Genomic DNA, 17,595 nt, shown 5'->3' with positions numbered 1-17,595 from the left:
GCCTTACAGTTGGATCTCATGGAGGCATTTCCTCAACTGAAGCTCCTTTCTCTGTGATAACTCCAGCTGTGTCAAGTTGACACAAAAATAGCCAGTACAATATACAAACCATCATAAATGGTTACTATCAACTGTGTCTAGAAGTAAATTCTCATTGTGTTGACTATTCTTATGTATTGCACAGATAGTGTCAGTTGTTCTGCAGACACAAGGGAAAGATGATAAATGTATATTAAATGTTATTAAACATGTTAAAATTCTGAATAATTCTGAAAGAAAACTCTATGAGGATGTCATCTAAGTTAAATGATTTAAAATTTGAAACTTTAAAAGCACTTGGAAGTGACAACTCATGGAAACTAGAAATGGAGAAAAATGTTAAGACCTTAATTTTATTGTTTATTAATTCAGAGAAATAAGATATTAGATATTTGAATTTTAAAATTAAAAAGATCACAGAAAACTAAAGAGATAAGTAAGCACATCCACTGATGTTAACAATATTTAATAGAGGTTCTTACCATTATTCCCACACAGATGGATATTGAAGACTTATTCTCAGAAATGCTGTGGAATTGTCAGTGAGGGTAAGGGGGAAACAGAGAAAAGTGGTATTGAAAAGTCTCCCAAGTTGTTGTCCTAGTGAGGACCAGTCAGCCCATCTCTGTGGATAAAGAAACAAAAGCACGTGGCTTTGTGGCTTCGGGGACACAGCCCAGCTGGTGCAAAGGGAGTCAAGTTACTCAAGACAGAAGCTCTCCTTGCAAGTAGCCTCTGGGGATTGACTCCAGTGTCAACCCTGGAACTGAATGTTCAGTTCCAAAGGACAACTAGAGGAGTCAACAATGAACTCAGAATCTGAAGACAGTATGGGCTGCTTCACCCTTATTGCTGCCTGTTGGGGTCCAGGAGTCACTCCACAAACCACACGACCTCAGTCAGACAGGGACAGTTAATGAACACACACTTAAAGATTGATCGACCAGGGCAACAGCTGAAAGCGGCATGCCAGACTTTTCTCAGGACCAGCTTATAAGGCTAAAACTGCAGAAACCATAAATGAGCTCATATGCAAGGCTGGAAGTGTTGCCCAGTGGTCGGCTCTGACTCAAGAGCTAACAAACCTCATAGCATACAGAACATAGCAAGGTATGTGGTTAGCATGACCCTGCTCTGAGTTAAGTTATTTTTCTGCATCAATGTCTGGCAGGCATATTATAGCAGCCATATGAAATAGCTGGTGGGCATGGATCAAAATGACTGCAGCTATGCTAGGGAGGGGGGTGGGGCAGGCCTCAACATTGAGACTACAAAATGGGTTTTCTTTTCTCTTTCATTTGTAGAATTTTGGTTAAATTCTTCCTAATCTAGTTTTTAATTTTTGATATTGTTCTGCAAGCAAAAAATTATCTATGTATTTGCTTAAGAAGTCTGAGAATAAATGCCCTTGATAGATTAGCAACCAGCAGTCAGGGGTCCTTTTTATTTTTCTTAGACAAAATTTGTGCAGAACTGTCAACTTGACACATTCCATACCTGGGAAGAGAGTCTCAGTGATTAAGTGGCTCTGTGGCCACGCCTGTGGGGATCTGCCTTGTCTGACATTAGCAGATCCAGGCCAAGAGTGGGCTCCACCATTCCTAGGGCTTGAATCCCGATGCATAGAAGAGAAGAGAGTGAATTGGATCCAGGCATGCGTGCATTCAGCTGCTCTCTGCCATTGACTGGATGCGACTAGCTTCTTCAAGTTTCTGTCTTGCCTTTCCCACAACGGTAGACTGTGACTTGGAATTGTAAGCTACTGAGTAAACCCTTTCTCCCTCTAAGGTGCTTCTCAGGGGTGGGGGGTGGGTGGGTCGGGGGTGGGGTGGGGGNGGGGGATATTTCATCGCAGCATCAGGCCAGGAGAAGCTCAACCCAGGCTCGCCTTTGGCAGCTTTTTGCACCTCTCCTCCTGTGACAGCAGTGAACAGCAACAGCAGTAGACAGGCAAGAGCAGCAGCAGGTGGGGTCCCCTGCAGTGACAACCCTCTTGTTGGCCTCAGTTACCAGCCCTGTAAGTGTTAACTGTGACCTCATGCCTGATGGGAAAGTAAGAATCCTAAAGAGACAGGTGGCACACCTCCCTTCGATTATCAGATTAGTGCTCACTTGCAGTGTTAATGGGTTTCAAAAGCATACGGAAAATCAAACGCCAAGATGATTTCCTGTGCAAAGATACAACAGGCTTCCCACTCTGAATCAGTCAAACAAATAGACCCAGGAGGACAGAGAGCTGCCAGGCCTGGCTCAGGTCAGGCTCTTACGTGTACCACTCCACAAAACTCCCAAGACTCTTCTCTCTTTCAAAAAATCTTTAAGGCTTAAAGTCTGTCCCACTTTTCTTGGATTAGAGTTGAATGAATGAATGAATGAATAATAATAATAATAATGATAATAATACTGTGCCTCTGTAACAGAGAACAGAGATATGAAGCAGCCAGGCGTCTGGGTCCTATAACCCCAAAACAGGACTAGTTTGCGTGTCTTGGAGCTGACTTTACTTGCATTCTGACCTCTGTCTCATGGGACTTTATTTCAACGGCGAGAAGGCTACAGGTACCAGGTAGGGTGGGAAGGGATGAGAATTCCTTCTCTTTTTGATTTGGCCAAACTCCAAATGAGTACATTTTACCCTACTTATTTTTGTTATGTTATCATTCTTATTTCATAATGAATCTTAACTCCTTTAGCGTGCAGGGAAATGGTGGCAGCTGGTTTATAGAGCCAAGCACCCAGAAGCATCAGCCTTGGGCGACAAGTATTTCAGCTGTTGTAGAGGCCTAGAGTGTTGGGACCCGGGGCCCTACAAGCATTCAAGCTCCTGTGTAGACCGAGGAGGCCGGGATTCCTTAGCCCTCGACAGCAGCAGCTGCTGTAGCATCTGGGTCTAGGTATGGGCATCTGGCTGTCACCAATGCCAGCTGTTCCCTGCCCTCTCTTCACCTGTGGCTGCGGCTCTTTCTTCACACTAGTAGCTCAAACCACACAGTTAAAGGTAGGGGTGGGGGCAGACCACTTGAGATTTTTTTTAGGATTTATTGTTTTTAAGTCTCTCTCTCTCTCTCTCTCTCTCTCTCTCTCTCTCTCTCTCTCTCTGTGTGTGTCTATGTGTGTGTTTGTGTGTGTCTGTGTGTTTATAAGTGAAGATGACCACAGAGGCCAGAAAATAGGTGTAGAATTTCCTAGACCTGGAGTTCCATGTAATGCGTGAGCTGCCATATAGATGCTGGGAATAGAACGCTGGTCCTCTGGAAGAACAGCCAGTGTTCTTAACCATTAATTAAGTCATCTCTCTGGCCTTTAAAAAAGAGAGAGGCCTTTTCTGGAGGGTTGTTGTAACACTGGGGAAAACAGCACAGGGAAGGTATTTTCCAGCCAGTTCACCAAGTAAGGCAGTCTGCTTATACCGGTTAACTGAGGTGCCTATTATATCAAAGCCCATGCTGGTCTCCATGTTCTCCCAGTATCCCTCAGTCCCTGCCTGCTACAAGCTCCTCTTGGCTGGTATGCCCCATACTTTCCCTTCCCCTAGTCTTTCTGATGCATTCCTATATAACTCAGCCATTTTGGTTACACAGAGCTTTTTGCCCCTTTGGCTCTTTCCCTTCTGGCTACTGCTCCTGGGTCCGCTCTCCCCTCACCCCCATGTCCACTCTGGACTCTCCCAGACATCTCTGCATCTACTTGTTTTCTCCCCTTTACCTATAATAAAATCCACAACCCCTTGGGAGCAGGTATGTTCTTTTTATTTCCATTTTATTCATTCAGCACCTTTAATTTCTTTTGAAAGATTACAAGTTTTTCTTATCATCTAAAAAAAGCAATCTCTTGGCTGTCTGCTGTCAGACTGCCTTTGTTAAAGGGGGTTCAGGCCACGCACTGAGATGTCCACATAGGTTTGAGGAAGTACACCAGACCTCCCCGAGAAAGTGACCATCTGCAGGTTACTGAAGGAAGCCGAGACTTACCCTCCTCTCCTAGGTACGTGCTCAGGAGGGGTTGCCACCATCTGAGTATCCCGCAGCCACTGGGACTCCTGCTACTTATTAGGTACACATTACTGTGACAGATATTAGGAATTTAAAGCTGAATGCTGGCCGGGCTTTAAAGAAATATTATTGACCATTTATTTAATTTTCTATAATTAACACTTTGATATCAGGAGCTTCAACGACCCTGCAGGGTTAACTCCTTCAAAGAACCATCTTCTTCATAGGAGCTGTCTTCTGACCCAAGGTTTTATTGAACATGAAGTCTTCTGTTAACATATTGTGTTGTATTTAAAAAGACAGCCCTGTGGAAATGTCAAGTGCTTTTCCTACTCCCTACAGCTTTACTTGAAATTAGACCACACTCACTTGCCTTAGGTCCAGCCTCACATTTGACCTGTGTTCACAATCATCACCACGCACAAGAGTTTCCAAGCCCCCTCACCTAGACACACGCCTCTCTGATTTCGACCAGCTCCACTCCCCTTCATGCAGTGGTGAGCATCCTGGGTTCCTTGGCTACCATGAGTGCTGTTCTCAAGCAGAAGGTTGTGTGGAGACAGTCTCCCCTCAGGACGAAGTTGCTTTGCCTCAGAGCTTGGAGACTCAGAGCCAAGTCATTGCTGACTCTCAGCAGGACTGGGATCTCATCAGAAAGCCAAGTGTGGTTGGCTGCTAAGTGTGGATGCCACTTTAGGAAGGCAGTGGCTGTAGGAGCCATTTGTGACTTAAGACAAGACAGTCAACCTCTCAAGGCCTGGCTGTTGCTAAACAAGATAAGCCCCAACCACAATTTCCCCAGAACACTGTGCTGTGGAGATACGCTCCCACTGCCCCAAGAAGCTCCCCGGAGCCTCTCTTCAGCATGCCTCTGCAGACAGCTTCTCTCTACTGATTTTCTCTGTAGGGTTGTGCCCCATTCTCCACTTCTGCCTTCTTTCCTCTTACGTGAGTTGACTGACAGCTCATGTGTCACCAGCCAGCCTGTCAGTGGCATCCCTGGAAGGGCAGTTACTTCCTGCATTGCTCAGTCTTTAAACTCTGTTCACCATCAAATGTCAAATCCACCAATCTCCCCTGATCCTCTCAGTGAGGACTTTGGTTTCAACTACCAGGCTGACTCATTTTGTCCTTTGTCATTATTTAGTAACAGCAGGATTTTGTCCTTTGTCATTACTTAGTAACAGCAGGGATTGATTAGGGCTTTATGCATGCTAGGCAGATGTTCTATACTGAGCTATAACCCAACCCATTTTGTTTGGTTGTTTTTTTTTGTTTTGAGACAAAGTCTCTATAGATTGTTCTGGCTGGTCTTCAACTCGTGGTATTCCTGTCTCTACAGTGGCTGAGCTTGCAAGCCTGGCTTCATTCTCCTTTTTCACACTCAGCCTTGTTATTTGTGTCCCTGCCTTTCCTCTGTCTTTCTCTGTCCTGTCTGTCTCTCCATCTCTGTCTCTCCCTCCCTGTCTATCTCTCCATCTCTGTCTCTCTCCCCCTGACATCACTACACACTTGTAGAAAGAAACCACACTTTAGGCCTCACTGTCTTTTAGGCTATTAGCTGTATCTGCTAGCTGGTGCTCCATTAACTGCCCATTAGATGCATAGAACAATACTGGATTGTAAGTTCCCTTTGGACAGGAACCATGTTTGACTTTTTTTTTTTTTTTGTATACTTTGGGATACATAGTGCAAGACCTTGCCTGTAGATGATCAGTATTGAGTGAATTGAGTAATCCTGTAGGTAGGCAGGATAAGCAGAATTCATAACCTTAGTTGACACATAAACAGAGGTTGAGTGAGTTAATGTCTTCTGGTAGGGGACTGTGAGGGCTCACTTTGGTTGTCCACTTGACACCATGTAGAATTTCCTGGAGAGGAGCCTCAATGAGGAACCATCTAGATTAGGTTGGCCTGTTGGTGATGTGCTCACTTGGGTTAATGGAGGAGGGAAGATCTGCCCTGAATGTGAGCAGCCCTATGTGATGGGCTCCACCCTATACTAAAGGAAGAGATGCGTATTGGCGCACATGCACTGATTCATTTCTCTTTGCTCTTGACTGTGAATGGAATGTGCCCAGTTGCTTCAAGTTCTTACCACCTCTGCTTCCACATAATGGTGGACTATAAGCTGGCATTGTGAGCCAAATAAGCCCTTCCTCTTGTAAGTGGCTTTAGTCAGACTAATTCATCAATGCTATAGGAAGTGACACTAAGACACTCACTAAGCCTAATTGAATCAAGGAGGAAAGTAAAGGTCTTGGGAGATTTCCAACCAGGCAGAATCTTGCTCTCCACTATATGTGTGTGTTTGAAGGCCTCTCCATTTTCATAATGCTAGAGATGTATCATGGCCTTTATTGACAGAAGATACTTGGATGTGTCTCTGGCATTGATGTCATAAAGATTGAACTGGAGTTAAGAAATCTGCAGGTGCCAGGAACTCAGCACTGTTTCCCCGAGAATGGCCTGCAGGAAGCTGAATCTCCTTGCTTGTATAGACCTTTTAATGACTTTAATGATTCCATACAAACAGGTCCCCAACCTCGGCAGTATCTCTTGAGCTACCAATCAATTATTAAACTCTGATGTAATCCAAAGTGCTGGAATTGAACCTAAAATGTGGTGTTCATCAGAGAAGTCTGTCAAGAGATAAAGACACACAAAGGTTTTCTAGAAAATATTTGACTGGGTACAAACCCACCAAGTTCAGTTAGGTCTCTCCTTCCTCCTCCAAGGTTCCAGAGAGACCCCTATTGGTAAGGGGAGTAAAGATCATACTGTTGGTACAAAAACCAGGTTTGTACAGTCCTAGAGCCCGCATTGCCACACCAGCTATCACAGAATGGGTTAGAAGCAGAGAGGCCAGAGTTTAATATTGACTGCAGGTGAAGATTTGGTTCTGTTTTCCCCTTTGGCCTGGAATTCCTGACAGTATCACCAAGTCTCGATGTTAGCGAGTGCAACTTGGCCTCAGTTTGATTGGACTTATTTATATATCTGATCTGAAATTATTTGCCTAAAACATTTGAGAGGGGAGGAAAACTGTGTGTAGGAAGCAAACTGAAATAAAGCTACCAACTGTTGATTAATGTTGACAACTGTTAAACTCAGGTGTGTGTCATACTTCTCTTTATTACTTTGGTGTATTTTGAAATTTTCCTCTAGGAAAACTTAATCAATGGTATAAAGAAAGTGAGGGGAGAAATGGACCTTTTAATGACTTTAATGATTTCACAGAAACCTGTGCAGAACAGAAATTTAGAGTATATAAGACGTAATGGTCTTTTTAGATATGAAGCAGGAGTTGGGGAAAACAGCCCTGTGCCTGTCTCCATTCTGGTGTTTTCTTACCTGACATCTTGGATCCATCTCTTCATCTCGCTGAAGAGATCTGCTTCTAACCCATCTTTATTTCCTTATTTAAGACATGAGAGAGTCGAATCTGTCCAACCTCCAGGCCTAGTCAGGGTCTCACAGTCTTTGTGCTGCCAGGTGGATGCCTGAAACCTCACTTGTTCCTGCCATCCCCAACTTTCAGCCCTTGCCTAGGTTTGTGCTGCTTAGAGGCCAAACCTACTCTATCTTGGGACCAGCCTCCATCTTAAGAGAAAAAAAGAAAAAGGGAAAAATTAAAATCAAACAAACAAACAAACAAACAAACCAATCCAAACCCTGAGAACTTGGCCTGCAGCTGAAACCCAAGCTGCACTCAAGTACCAGGAAGGATGCTCTGGCTTGTCCTTGGCCAGAGTTACTCCATAGCCACTTCCTAGCAACAGTTAATCAAAGATTAATCTGATTGTCTCAGGTGTACTTTCAGACCCTTCATGATTATATACGGTCTTGCTTCAGAGCACCCACCTGTTGGCTTACAGTAGTCATTCAGTTAGATGCTTTCCAGGCTGGGCACCCCCTCACTTGCTCCTATTTTCCTATAAAACCTTGTCCCAATGAAAGTTTAGGACTGCTTCACCAAACTGTCCTGTGGGTTGATGATGAGTAAGCCCAAATAATAAAGTTTGTAATAAGGAGACCCTAATATGATTATATCAGAGATGGCTCCTTGGTGGTCTTTTGGGGTTCACAAACGCTTCTTGGAACAACACAGCTCGTAGGCTCGCTTAACCTGGTGAGTACCCAAGACTCCGGCCCACCTTCATCATCCTCATCATCTGCAGCATCCTCATCTCTGCCAGGCAGAGCTTGGGCTGCACAGTTCGTATACAAGTTACTTGCTCTACTTGCGGGCTTTCTTGTCTCCCTCTGAATTGGAATCACCCCATTCCTCTAATTTGATATCAACACCGAGACTATGAATGAGTAACCTACAAATTCCTAATATCAGACTTGGCATCAACCAACCTTGGGTGATAAGAGAAAATAAAAACCCCAGGTTTTGGGGGGGAAAATAAAAGCACTAGGTTCAGCTTCAGCATTCCAAGCCCACCTTCTGACTGATTACCTTTTACAAAGGCTTCCTGAGTGCTTCCTATGGAAGTAGTCCTTGGGAAGTGCATGGCCTTGTTGAAACAGTGACATCAGATGGCGTTCAACACCGCTGGAATAGTCGGTGGTGCCTTAAAAGCACGGGGAATTTTATTTAGTGTTCTAAGATTGATGTCTTGCTGAGCACTATTCTGGGAAAAAGCACTTTGCCAGTGTTGGAGTATATGCTGATGAACGGTCCTGATGGTTCTTTTAAAAATTATTTTATGGCTTCCCATTAATATATGTTCAGCTGCTAACTAATGGGATATTGTTGGAAGCACTGTGAATATGAAGGTTTTATTCTAAAGACTGAAGCATGGTAAATTATATATTATCGCTCAGCCTAACTGCTCTCTATAATGATATCATATTTCTACTGGAAAATATTAACATTAAAATTAATATTTAACTGGTGGCTGAGTTGAGTTGAAATGGAGAGGCTTTCTACAGCCAGACAGGTGGCCATGGGCAGGTTTTTGGACTCAGTTAATTTAATTGACTCCACTTTTAAAAAGGCGTTGTCTAATCCTTTAAACACAAAGTCTCTCCAATCAGTGGGGAAGCAACATAGAATGTAGGACCTGAAACTTGAGTTTTGATTTGATTATGAAGATAGTGGAGACAACCAGGAAAACTACATTAGTTCAAAAGTATGGTTGGGATGTCATTAACTAGCCACGCTAGGCAAAGTGGGAAAACCAGCAGTGTTATTAGGCATTTAATAAAACATGAAGAAAAGTAATTTAAGAAGGCTTCAAGCAGAACTCGCAGCAACATTTATTTTAGGACATGCAAGAAGAGGCTATTACGAGAGACAACGAGAAGGATGCTGAACTCTGACCTCTCCGTTTTAAGTTAACCTTATCCTCTCCATGATACCACCGGCTGCCTAGATAACCACTAACTTATTGTTCATGTTACTTGTTTGTAGTAATATAGAATTCGGTGTATGTGGTTTAAAAAGATCATTTACAAAACTTCTTTGAAAAGCAGTAGTCCTTGCCAGGTGTGCTGTTGGAGATCTGTCATCCCATTACTTGGCAGAAAGAGGCAGGTGATCTCCATGAGTTCAAGACCAGCCGTGTTTGCACAATAACTTCCAGGCCAGCCAGGGCTACATAGTGAGAACATGTTTAAAATTAAATTTGTTTAATATAAATATCATATTATATATATACATACATATATATATATATATATATATATATATATATATATCCTTGGAGGAAAACACTCCATCCCCAGCTGTTGAGCTATTTGTTTGTTTCTTGTAAATTGTATATTTCACTTGTTGGTTTTTCTTATGGGAAAACATACACAAGATTCATCATCTAAGGAGTGTCATTCATTATGTGACTATAACCATTATTCACCTCACCTTTTCATCCTCTCAAAAGGAAACTCCAGATCCACTGGCCAGCTGCCGTGCCCCAGACCCCAGCTGTCAACATTCTTTGGGGCTCTATGTATTTAACTACATGGAATATCTCATCTAAGTGGGATTATGCGGCATTTGTTCTTTATGATTGGGTTGTTTTATTTAGCACAATGTATTAAAGGCTTGCCCACACTGTAGCATGGATCAGCAATCCCCTCTTCTTTCGAAGGCTGAATAGCATTCCATTATATTCCACATTTTGTTTGTCATTCTGTCAGTAGGCAAGGAAGTTATTTCTAGCTTTTGACTATTGTGAACAAAGCTGTGTTGGACGTGTTTGTGCAAATACCCACTTAAGTCTTTGCTTTCATTCTTTTGAAAAGATAGTCAGAAAACAAATTATTGCGCCATATGGTATTTACACTTCTGTCTACCGTGCAGAAGGGTTTTACTTTCCACACCTCCCCACCAACCTTTGCTATTTACTGTTTTCTTTAAATGTAGACAATGTCATGACTTTGTGACATATATACTCAGAAGTGGAGTTGTTCAATCAAAACTGGAATGGCTGAGCAAAATGTCTGAGGGGTAATTATGTAGATTTTTATGTATGTTAACTTAGATTTTTCATCTGTGTTAATCTCCTGTTTCTCTCTGTGTTGAAATATCCAGGAACATCAGCTTAAAGAAGGAAGGGTCTATTTTAACTCTGACTTCGGGAGGTGTTAGCCTATGGTCAGCTGGCTCCATCGATTTGGACAGAAGATTTGTCTCTTTGTCTTCTCTTCTTTCTGTGAAGTTTTTACTTTTGTGATTGCATGCATACTTGCTGAGAATTTTTGGTTTCCTAAAATTTTATTTTAAAGACATCTTTGGGTCTAGAAAGATGGCTCAGTGAATAAAAAGCGTGTGCTGACAAGCTTGGCTGCGTGAATTCCATCCTCCAGATTCACAAGGGAAAAGAGAGAAGCAATTCCTGAAAGTGATCCTCTGACCTCCACAGATGCACCAAGGCATGAGCAGGAATGAGCATGCTCATGCATACACATACACACACACAGATACACACACACACACACACATATGCACACACACAGATACACACTCACAGAAAGGCAGACACACACACATACAGACACACACAGATATACACACACAGACACACACATACAGACACACACAGATACAGATATACACATACACACAGACACTCACAGAAAGACAGACAGACACACACATACAGACACACACATACAGACACACACAGATACACACACATATGCACACACATACAGACACATACAGAAAGACAGATACACACACACATACAGACAAACAGAGATACACACACAGATACAGATACACACATACACACAGGTACACACACATACAGACACATGCACATACACACACACAGGGACACATACAGACACACACAGAGTGACACATACACATACACAGACACATACAGACACAGAGACATAGACACCCATACACACAGAGAGAGGCATATACACAGACACATATAGACACATACAGACACACACACAGACATATACACACACACACAAAGACATATATAACAATTAATAAAAAAGGGGGCCATCAATTGGAAACTGAGATTTTGTGCATGTACATGGGAAGGTTTAGAAGGAGAGAGGGGGCAAGTGATATAATTATATTATAATCTCAACAAACAAGCAAAACTTATTAAAAAGAATGAGGTAGAGAGGCATTAAGGATAACATTCAACAATCAATCTCTGATACCCACATGCACCCTGTACATATGTGCACTCACAAACACACACATATACACACACACAGGGGGGAGGGGTGCTATTTTTTATGAATAAAACACCATTTTCTACCCAAGTACGTTAATTGTCTTTATCTAAGACGTACCATGATCTCTGTTTTTTGGTGTTGCTTCCTGGCCTGCTCCTCTGTGTCAGTCCCTCTTTTAGGCTGGATTTTCCCTAAGTGTCTGATGATGCTTAGCCAATAGTTCCTTTTTTTTTCTTCATTTTTTTATTAGGTATTTTCCTCATTTACATTTCCAATGCTATCCCAAAAGTCCCCCCATACCCACCCCCCCCACTCCCTTACCCACCCACTCCCCCTTTTTTGCCCTGGCGTTCCCCTGTACTGGGGCATATAAAGTTTGCAAGTCCAATGGGCCTCTCTTTCCAGTGATGGATCCAGCAACACCTCTCCTGGGCATATATCCAGAAGATGTCCCAACCAGTAAGAAGGACACATGCTCCACTATGTTCATAGCAGCCTTATTTATAATAGCCAGAAGCTGGAAAGAACCCAGATGCCCCTCAACAGAGGAATGGATACAGAAAATGTGGTACATTTACACAATGGAGTACTACTCAGCTATTAAAAAGAATGAATTTATGAAATTCCTAGGCAAACATATGTATCATTAGTTCCTTTTTAAGAGCTCCGAGCTATCTGGAAACCGTGGCCTTGCTGACAATAGGACTCATTGGAGTGTGATTTCCAGGAACATTCTGTGGACATTGTCACATATTCCAATTTAGGCTGCTCTTGTTACCTAGAGACAGATCTTCTAATTATCCACTTGAGGGAAACAACCCCATGTGCATGCTTAGAGAATATCTCATTGAGGAAAGGGGTTGGAGAGATGGTGAGGTCTTTTCCCAACATGCAGTAGGTAATGTTGTGTTCATAATTCTGGCTACAACATAGTAGCCCCTCTACCGTGTCTAACATAACTCAACAGAAACCTGTCTTCTGTCTCTAGCACATGAGCCTCCAGGGTCTGGGGGCTAGAGAAGTATGCAATTTGCTGTAAAGACCTGGCATTGCCTGTCTTAGTTAGGGTTTCCATTGCTGTGAAAAGACACCATGACCAGGGAAACTCGTATAAGGACAACATTTGATTGGAGCTGTCTTACAGGTTCAGAAGTTCAGTCCATCATCAAGGTGGGAGCATGGGAAGATGAAGATGGGTTATAGGCAGCTAGGGTCTCTCAAAGTCCACCCCCCACAGTAACACACTTCCTCCAACAAGGCCACACCTACTCCAACAAGGCCACACTTCCTAATAGTTTTACTCCCTGGGCCAATTATATTCAAACCGCCACATTGCCCAATCTTTTAATCAACCTAGTTTTGCTTCTTACAGAAGTATCTGGTGTGGCCCATTCCAGAGACATCCAGGATCCTCAGTAGAAAACTAGGATGCTGCTTCTTAGTGTCTTAGCTTCTTCTCCTTGCAGGTCTAGGACTGAAATTTAAGTCAGCCATCTGGTTGAAAAGAATAGACATTTTCAGTGGAGTGGGGGTAGGGGGAAGACATTCTGATGACCTCTGTGCAGTGTGATGATGATAGCATAATGCATTGTTTATTCTAAAAGAAATGAAGTAAATGGTCGCATTACAAAAAATTGTAAGTAGCTGTGTTAATTACCTGACCTGATCATTCCATAAATATATGCTTGTATGGAAACATCATGTTGCATTCCATATGTAAAACTATTTTTAGCAACAACAACCAAAAAGAAAAGAAAAGACAAATTTTATATAGGAGTCAATTATCCCTTGCTCACTATTTTTAATTTATTACATTTTGCAATGTTCTTTCCCCAACTCTTACCTTGTATGCTTTATGGTAATCCTTTTTATCATTTTTTGAGACAGCACATCTACATGCTCAACCTTCTTTTCTCCAGAACTCTCTACATATTTTCTAGCTCAGTGATCTAAGCACCTAAAATTTTGGCAGTAGAAATGTGACAAACCCCCGCAAGCCCAATCCTGGAAGGCTATGTTGTACAAAATATAAATTCCCCCTAATTACCATCACTTGATTACAACAGTGGAGGAGAGACTGGCGAGATGGCTAATAACTTATCCTTTCTGGTGAAAGAATACAGAAGGGAATGTTAAAGGTCTTGGCTAAAAGTGAGGATTAACTGTTAAATTATTAATGTTCTTCCAGCCTTCAGTTAGTTTCACATATTTGTATTTTATTTACTTGTGTATGTGTGTGTGCCATGGAGTGCATGTGGGGGTCAGAAGGCAAATTTCAGGAGCTGGTTCTCCTAGGGAGGAACCCAGCTTGCCATACTTGTGAAATGAGTGTCTTTGCCTGTTGAGCCATCTTGCCAGGCCAGCTTCAAATAATTTTAGAATCCCATCTTTCAGCAGACAGTAAGGGAATGGCCGGGTTACGCTTGTTCAGAATGTTTTCCTGGGTACGGTAATCACACAAGGTTGTTAGATAAAGAAAAGGAGGCACCAGAGAATCGAGATAACCACCCCGAGTAACAAGTGACAAGGACCTTTCTGAGGCTGGGAAAACCATGGTTTCTGTCTCCTTCTGTATCCACTTGGTACAATAAGAACCATCTAGTGTCTTGAGAAGAGTCTAGGCCAAGATGAGATTTGAGGTAGACTTACAGCCATTGTGATGACTAGTTCCAAAGTGCCTGGTGATGTGCAAAATACTTAACACACAGTATCTGATTGATCTTCATGACAATCCTCTTCCTTTACAGACCAGGAACTGAGAGGCAGAGGGGCTGGGGAACTTGCTGACATGCACAGTTGGTAAATGCAGGGGTGGAGCTGGGAGCCCAGGTCCCTCTGACATGAGCGCTCAAGCTCTTCACACATTCAGCTTCCGTTTGCACACAGGTAGGCAGTTTAGTTGGTGTAAGGGTGAAATAAAGGAAAATAGATATATGCTGTACACTAGAGCAGTCTTCCTAATGCTCCAACCCTTAAAAAAAACAGTTCCTTATGAAGTAGCCTACAACCATAAAATCACTTTCATTGCTACTTATAACTGTAATTTTGCTACTCTTATGAATTATAATGTAAGCACCCGGTTTTCTGATGGTTTTAGGCACGCCGAGGGTTGCGACCCCCAGGTTGAGAAGCACTGTTCTAGACCACTGTGGCAGGGTTACAAGGTGGGGTTTTGGGGACACTGTAGGAGGTGTTCTGAGAAGCCGGCTACAGGAAGAAAGAACTGCAGAGTGTTCCAGGCTAAGTGATCAATGAGACGTGCTTGAACCTTGGGGGAATCAGGGTAATTTAATGAATGCCACTGGAGACAAGAGACGGAAGGGAGGAAACGGGGAGGGTATAAGACTCAAGGAGGTGGTGGTGGGTGTGTGGGTGAGGTGGAGAGGCAAAGAAAAGCCCTGTACTGGCTAATTTTGTGTCAACTTGACACAGATGGAGTTATCACAGAGAAAGGAGCTTCAGTTGAGGAAATGCCTCCATGAAATCCAACTGTAAGGCATTTTCTCAATTAGTGATCAAGGGGGAGAGGCCACTTGTGGGTGGGACCATCTCTGGGCTTGTAGTCTTGGTTCTATAAGAGAGCAGGCTGAGCAAGCCATGTGAAGCAAGCCAGTAAAGAACATCCCTCCGTGGCCTCTGCTCAGCTCCTGCTTCCTGACCTGCTTGAGTTCCAGTCCTGATTTCCTTTGGTGATGAACAGCAAAGCTGAATAAGCCCTTTCCTCCCCAACTTGCTTCTTGGTCATCATGTTTGTGCAGGAATAGAAACCCTGACTAAGACAGGCCCATTAATATCAAACAAGGTAGACTCTCCTCAGGCTGTTGTGGAACCATGTAGGCAATATAGTGGAGGAGAACCATATGTACAAATTTGCATTTCACACCAATAATTCTGTCGGTTCAGAGTATGGCCCCAGCGGTTCAGAGTGTGGCCCCAGCTCTAGCTTCCTGCAGGAACAGGAATACCGAGGGAGGACCTGGTTACTAGGCTGTCCAATCTAAGGGGTGTGGCCCCCAAAGCTCCCTTCTTCTGGCCCTTCCCAGGAGGACTCAGTCCTCTTGTGCCAGGGACAGCACTTTCGGAGGAATCGCTAAGGTGGTAGTGATGGCCTTCTCTCCAGACACCACAGCTCCTTTGGGTGTCCCCTCCCACCACCCCTCCCCCGTCCCGTCCAGGGTCTGGGGCAGTGGAGAACTGCGCTGGCCACCTACATCTTGGTAAACTCTGCCTAGTGCTACTTTGCCCAGGGTCTAGTTATCAACCCACTAGCGGGCTCTGAGGATGCAGGTGACCCAGTCATCACTGTGAGGTCCGAACCTGCGAACTTGTGGGCTTTCTTTCAGTAAGAAAAGAGCTTCTTTCATTTATCCACAGAAACCTTGCCTGCTACCTAGTGACCCACCCCACCCTCTCTAGTTGTGTCTGAGGCAGAGATCCTGAATTGCATTCTCTCCTCAACTCCCTGTAGGAGACAGAATTGGAGCAGAGTGTGGTCTGCCATGTTTGCTTTGGGAGGGTGCAAGAATCCAAGAACAAGCCCTCTAGCGTTTTGATTTTATGTAGTTTTTCCCTGCCTTGTATCACATGGAGAGAATCGTCTACCTATTGAGGATTTCCACAAAACCGATCTGGTGTTGAGATAGCACCTGCTATAGCGGCCCAATATAGTTATTTATTTCCCAGCAGTAGGGCCCCACCTACCTTCAGCTGTTCTGACTTCAGGCTTCCAATGGGACACAGCTGAGATTCTGTCACAAATTGCCCTTGGCTTTGGAAGCTGCTTTGTTAGGGACTATCTAGGGAGTTAGCCCCACTGGAGAGTCCAGTGTGATCATAGCTGAAGGATGACACAGTCTATACAGCAAATCTCACCACAGTTGGCAGGGAGCAATCTGTAAGGATAGAGTTGACTCAAAAGCCTCTGGGGTTACAGACTTAGTCTGCAGCAAGTGGCTCCCCTGGGAGGTCATGGAGCTTTTAAAAGGTGAGACCTAGTGGGAAGAAGTTCAGGCCACTGGGTTAAAACCTGGAAGGCAGTATTGATCCTCTGGTTGCTTCCCTGCCTGTACTCAGTGACCAGGCCTTCTCCCTTGGAGCATCCTCTGTGCAGTTCTGGAACAACCCAGATCCAGAAAAATAGGATCAAATGACCATAGGTTAAAATTCTGAGCCACAACGAGATTGTTGCTTAGGATGTTCAAAGATGTCTGTCCCTCAGGGCCATGCTCCGTGTGATAGCTGAATTTGATTGTCAAAGCGACACACCTGGGGAGAGGCAACCTCAATTGAAGAGTTGCCTCCATCAGATTGGCTCATGGGCACATCTCTGGGGTTGATTTCTTGATTGCTGATTGATGTAGGGGGCTTGAAGAATTGATTTATCTCACACGCTTGCCGTAGTCATGGAAACCCGACAGACTCCATCCCCACTCTTCAAAGAGAAACACACGGACAATTAATCTGGTTTGACTTTAAATTCAGAGGAGGGTATGAATCTCAGCAGTCTCCTAGATATGGGCTCTTTAGGTTATGGTTAACTTCATCGCTGGGGTGATAATCTCACTCCTCTGTGTCTAGCTATGCAGAACAACTGGAAATTGCTCAGTAACCCAGCTGGTGTGGAACTCTCTCAGAACACTACAGCAGCAACAGATATTCATGCTGTCAGTGATTCTAAGTGACTCGCATGTGTGGTTTTATATAAAGGGCTACCTCAAGGCTTGCATACATTTGTACTTAGACCATTGAGTGTGCAAAGCAGCTACTCTCACTGGTCCCTTCTACGGATGAGGAGACGGAAACACTGGCTACCAAATGCTGAAGTCAAACTCAAAGTAAGCACGTTCCCTGTCATCAGGAGTTTTTCCCATCAGTGGGCACCCATCATCATTCAGCTTCCTGGAGTCCA

Source organism: Mus caroli, chromosome 5, assembly GCF_900094665.2.
Source record: "Mus caroli chromosome 5, CAROLI_EIJ_v1.1, whole genome shotgun sequence".
In the NCBI taxonomy this organism is placed as follows: domain Eukaryota; kingdom Metazoa; phylum Chordata; class Mammalia; order Rodentia; family Muridae; genus Mus; species Mus caroli.
This window is presented reverse-complemented; position numbering follows the sequence as displayed.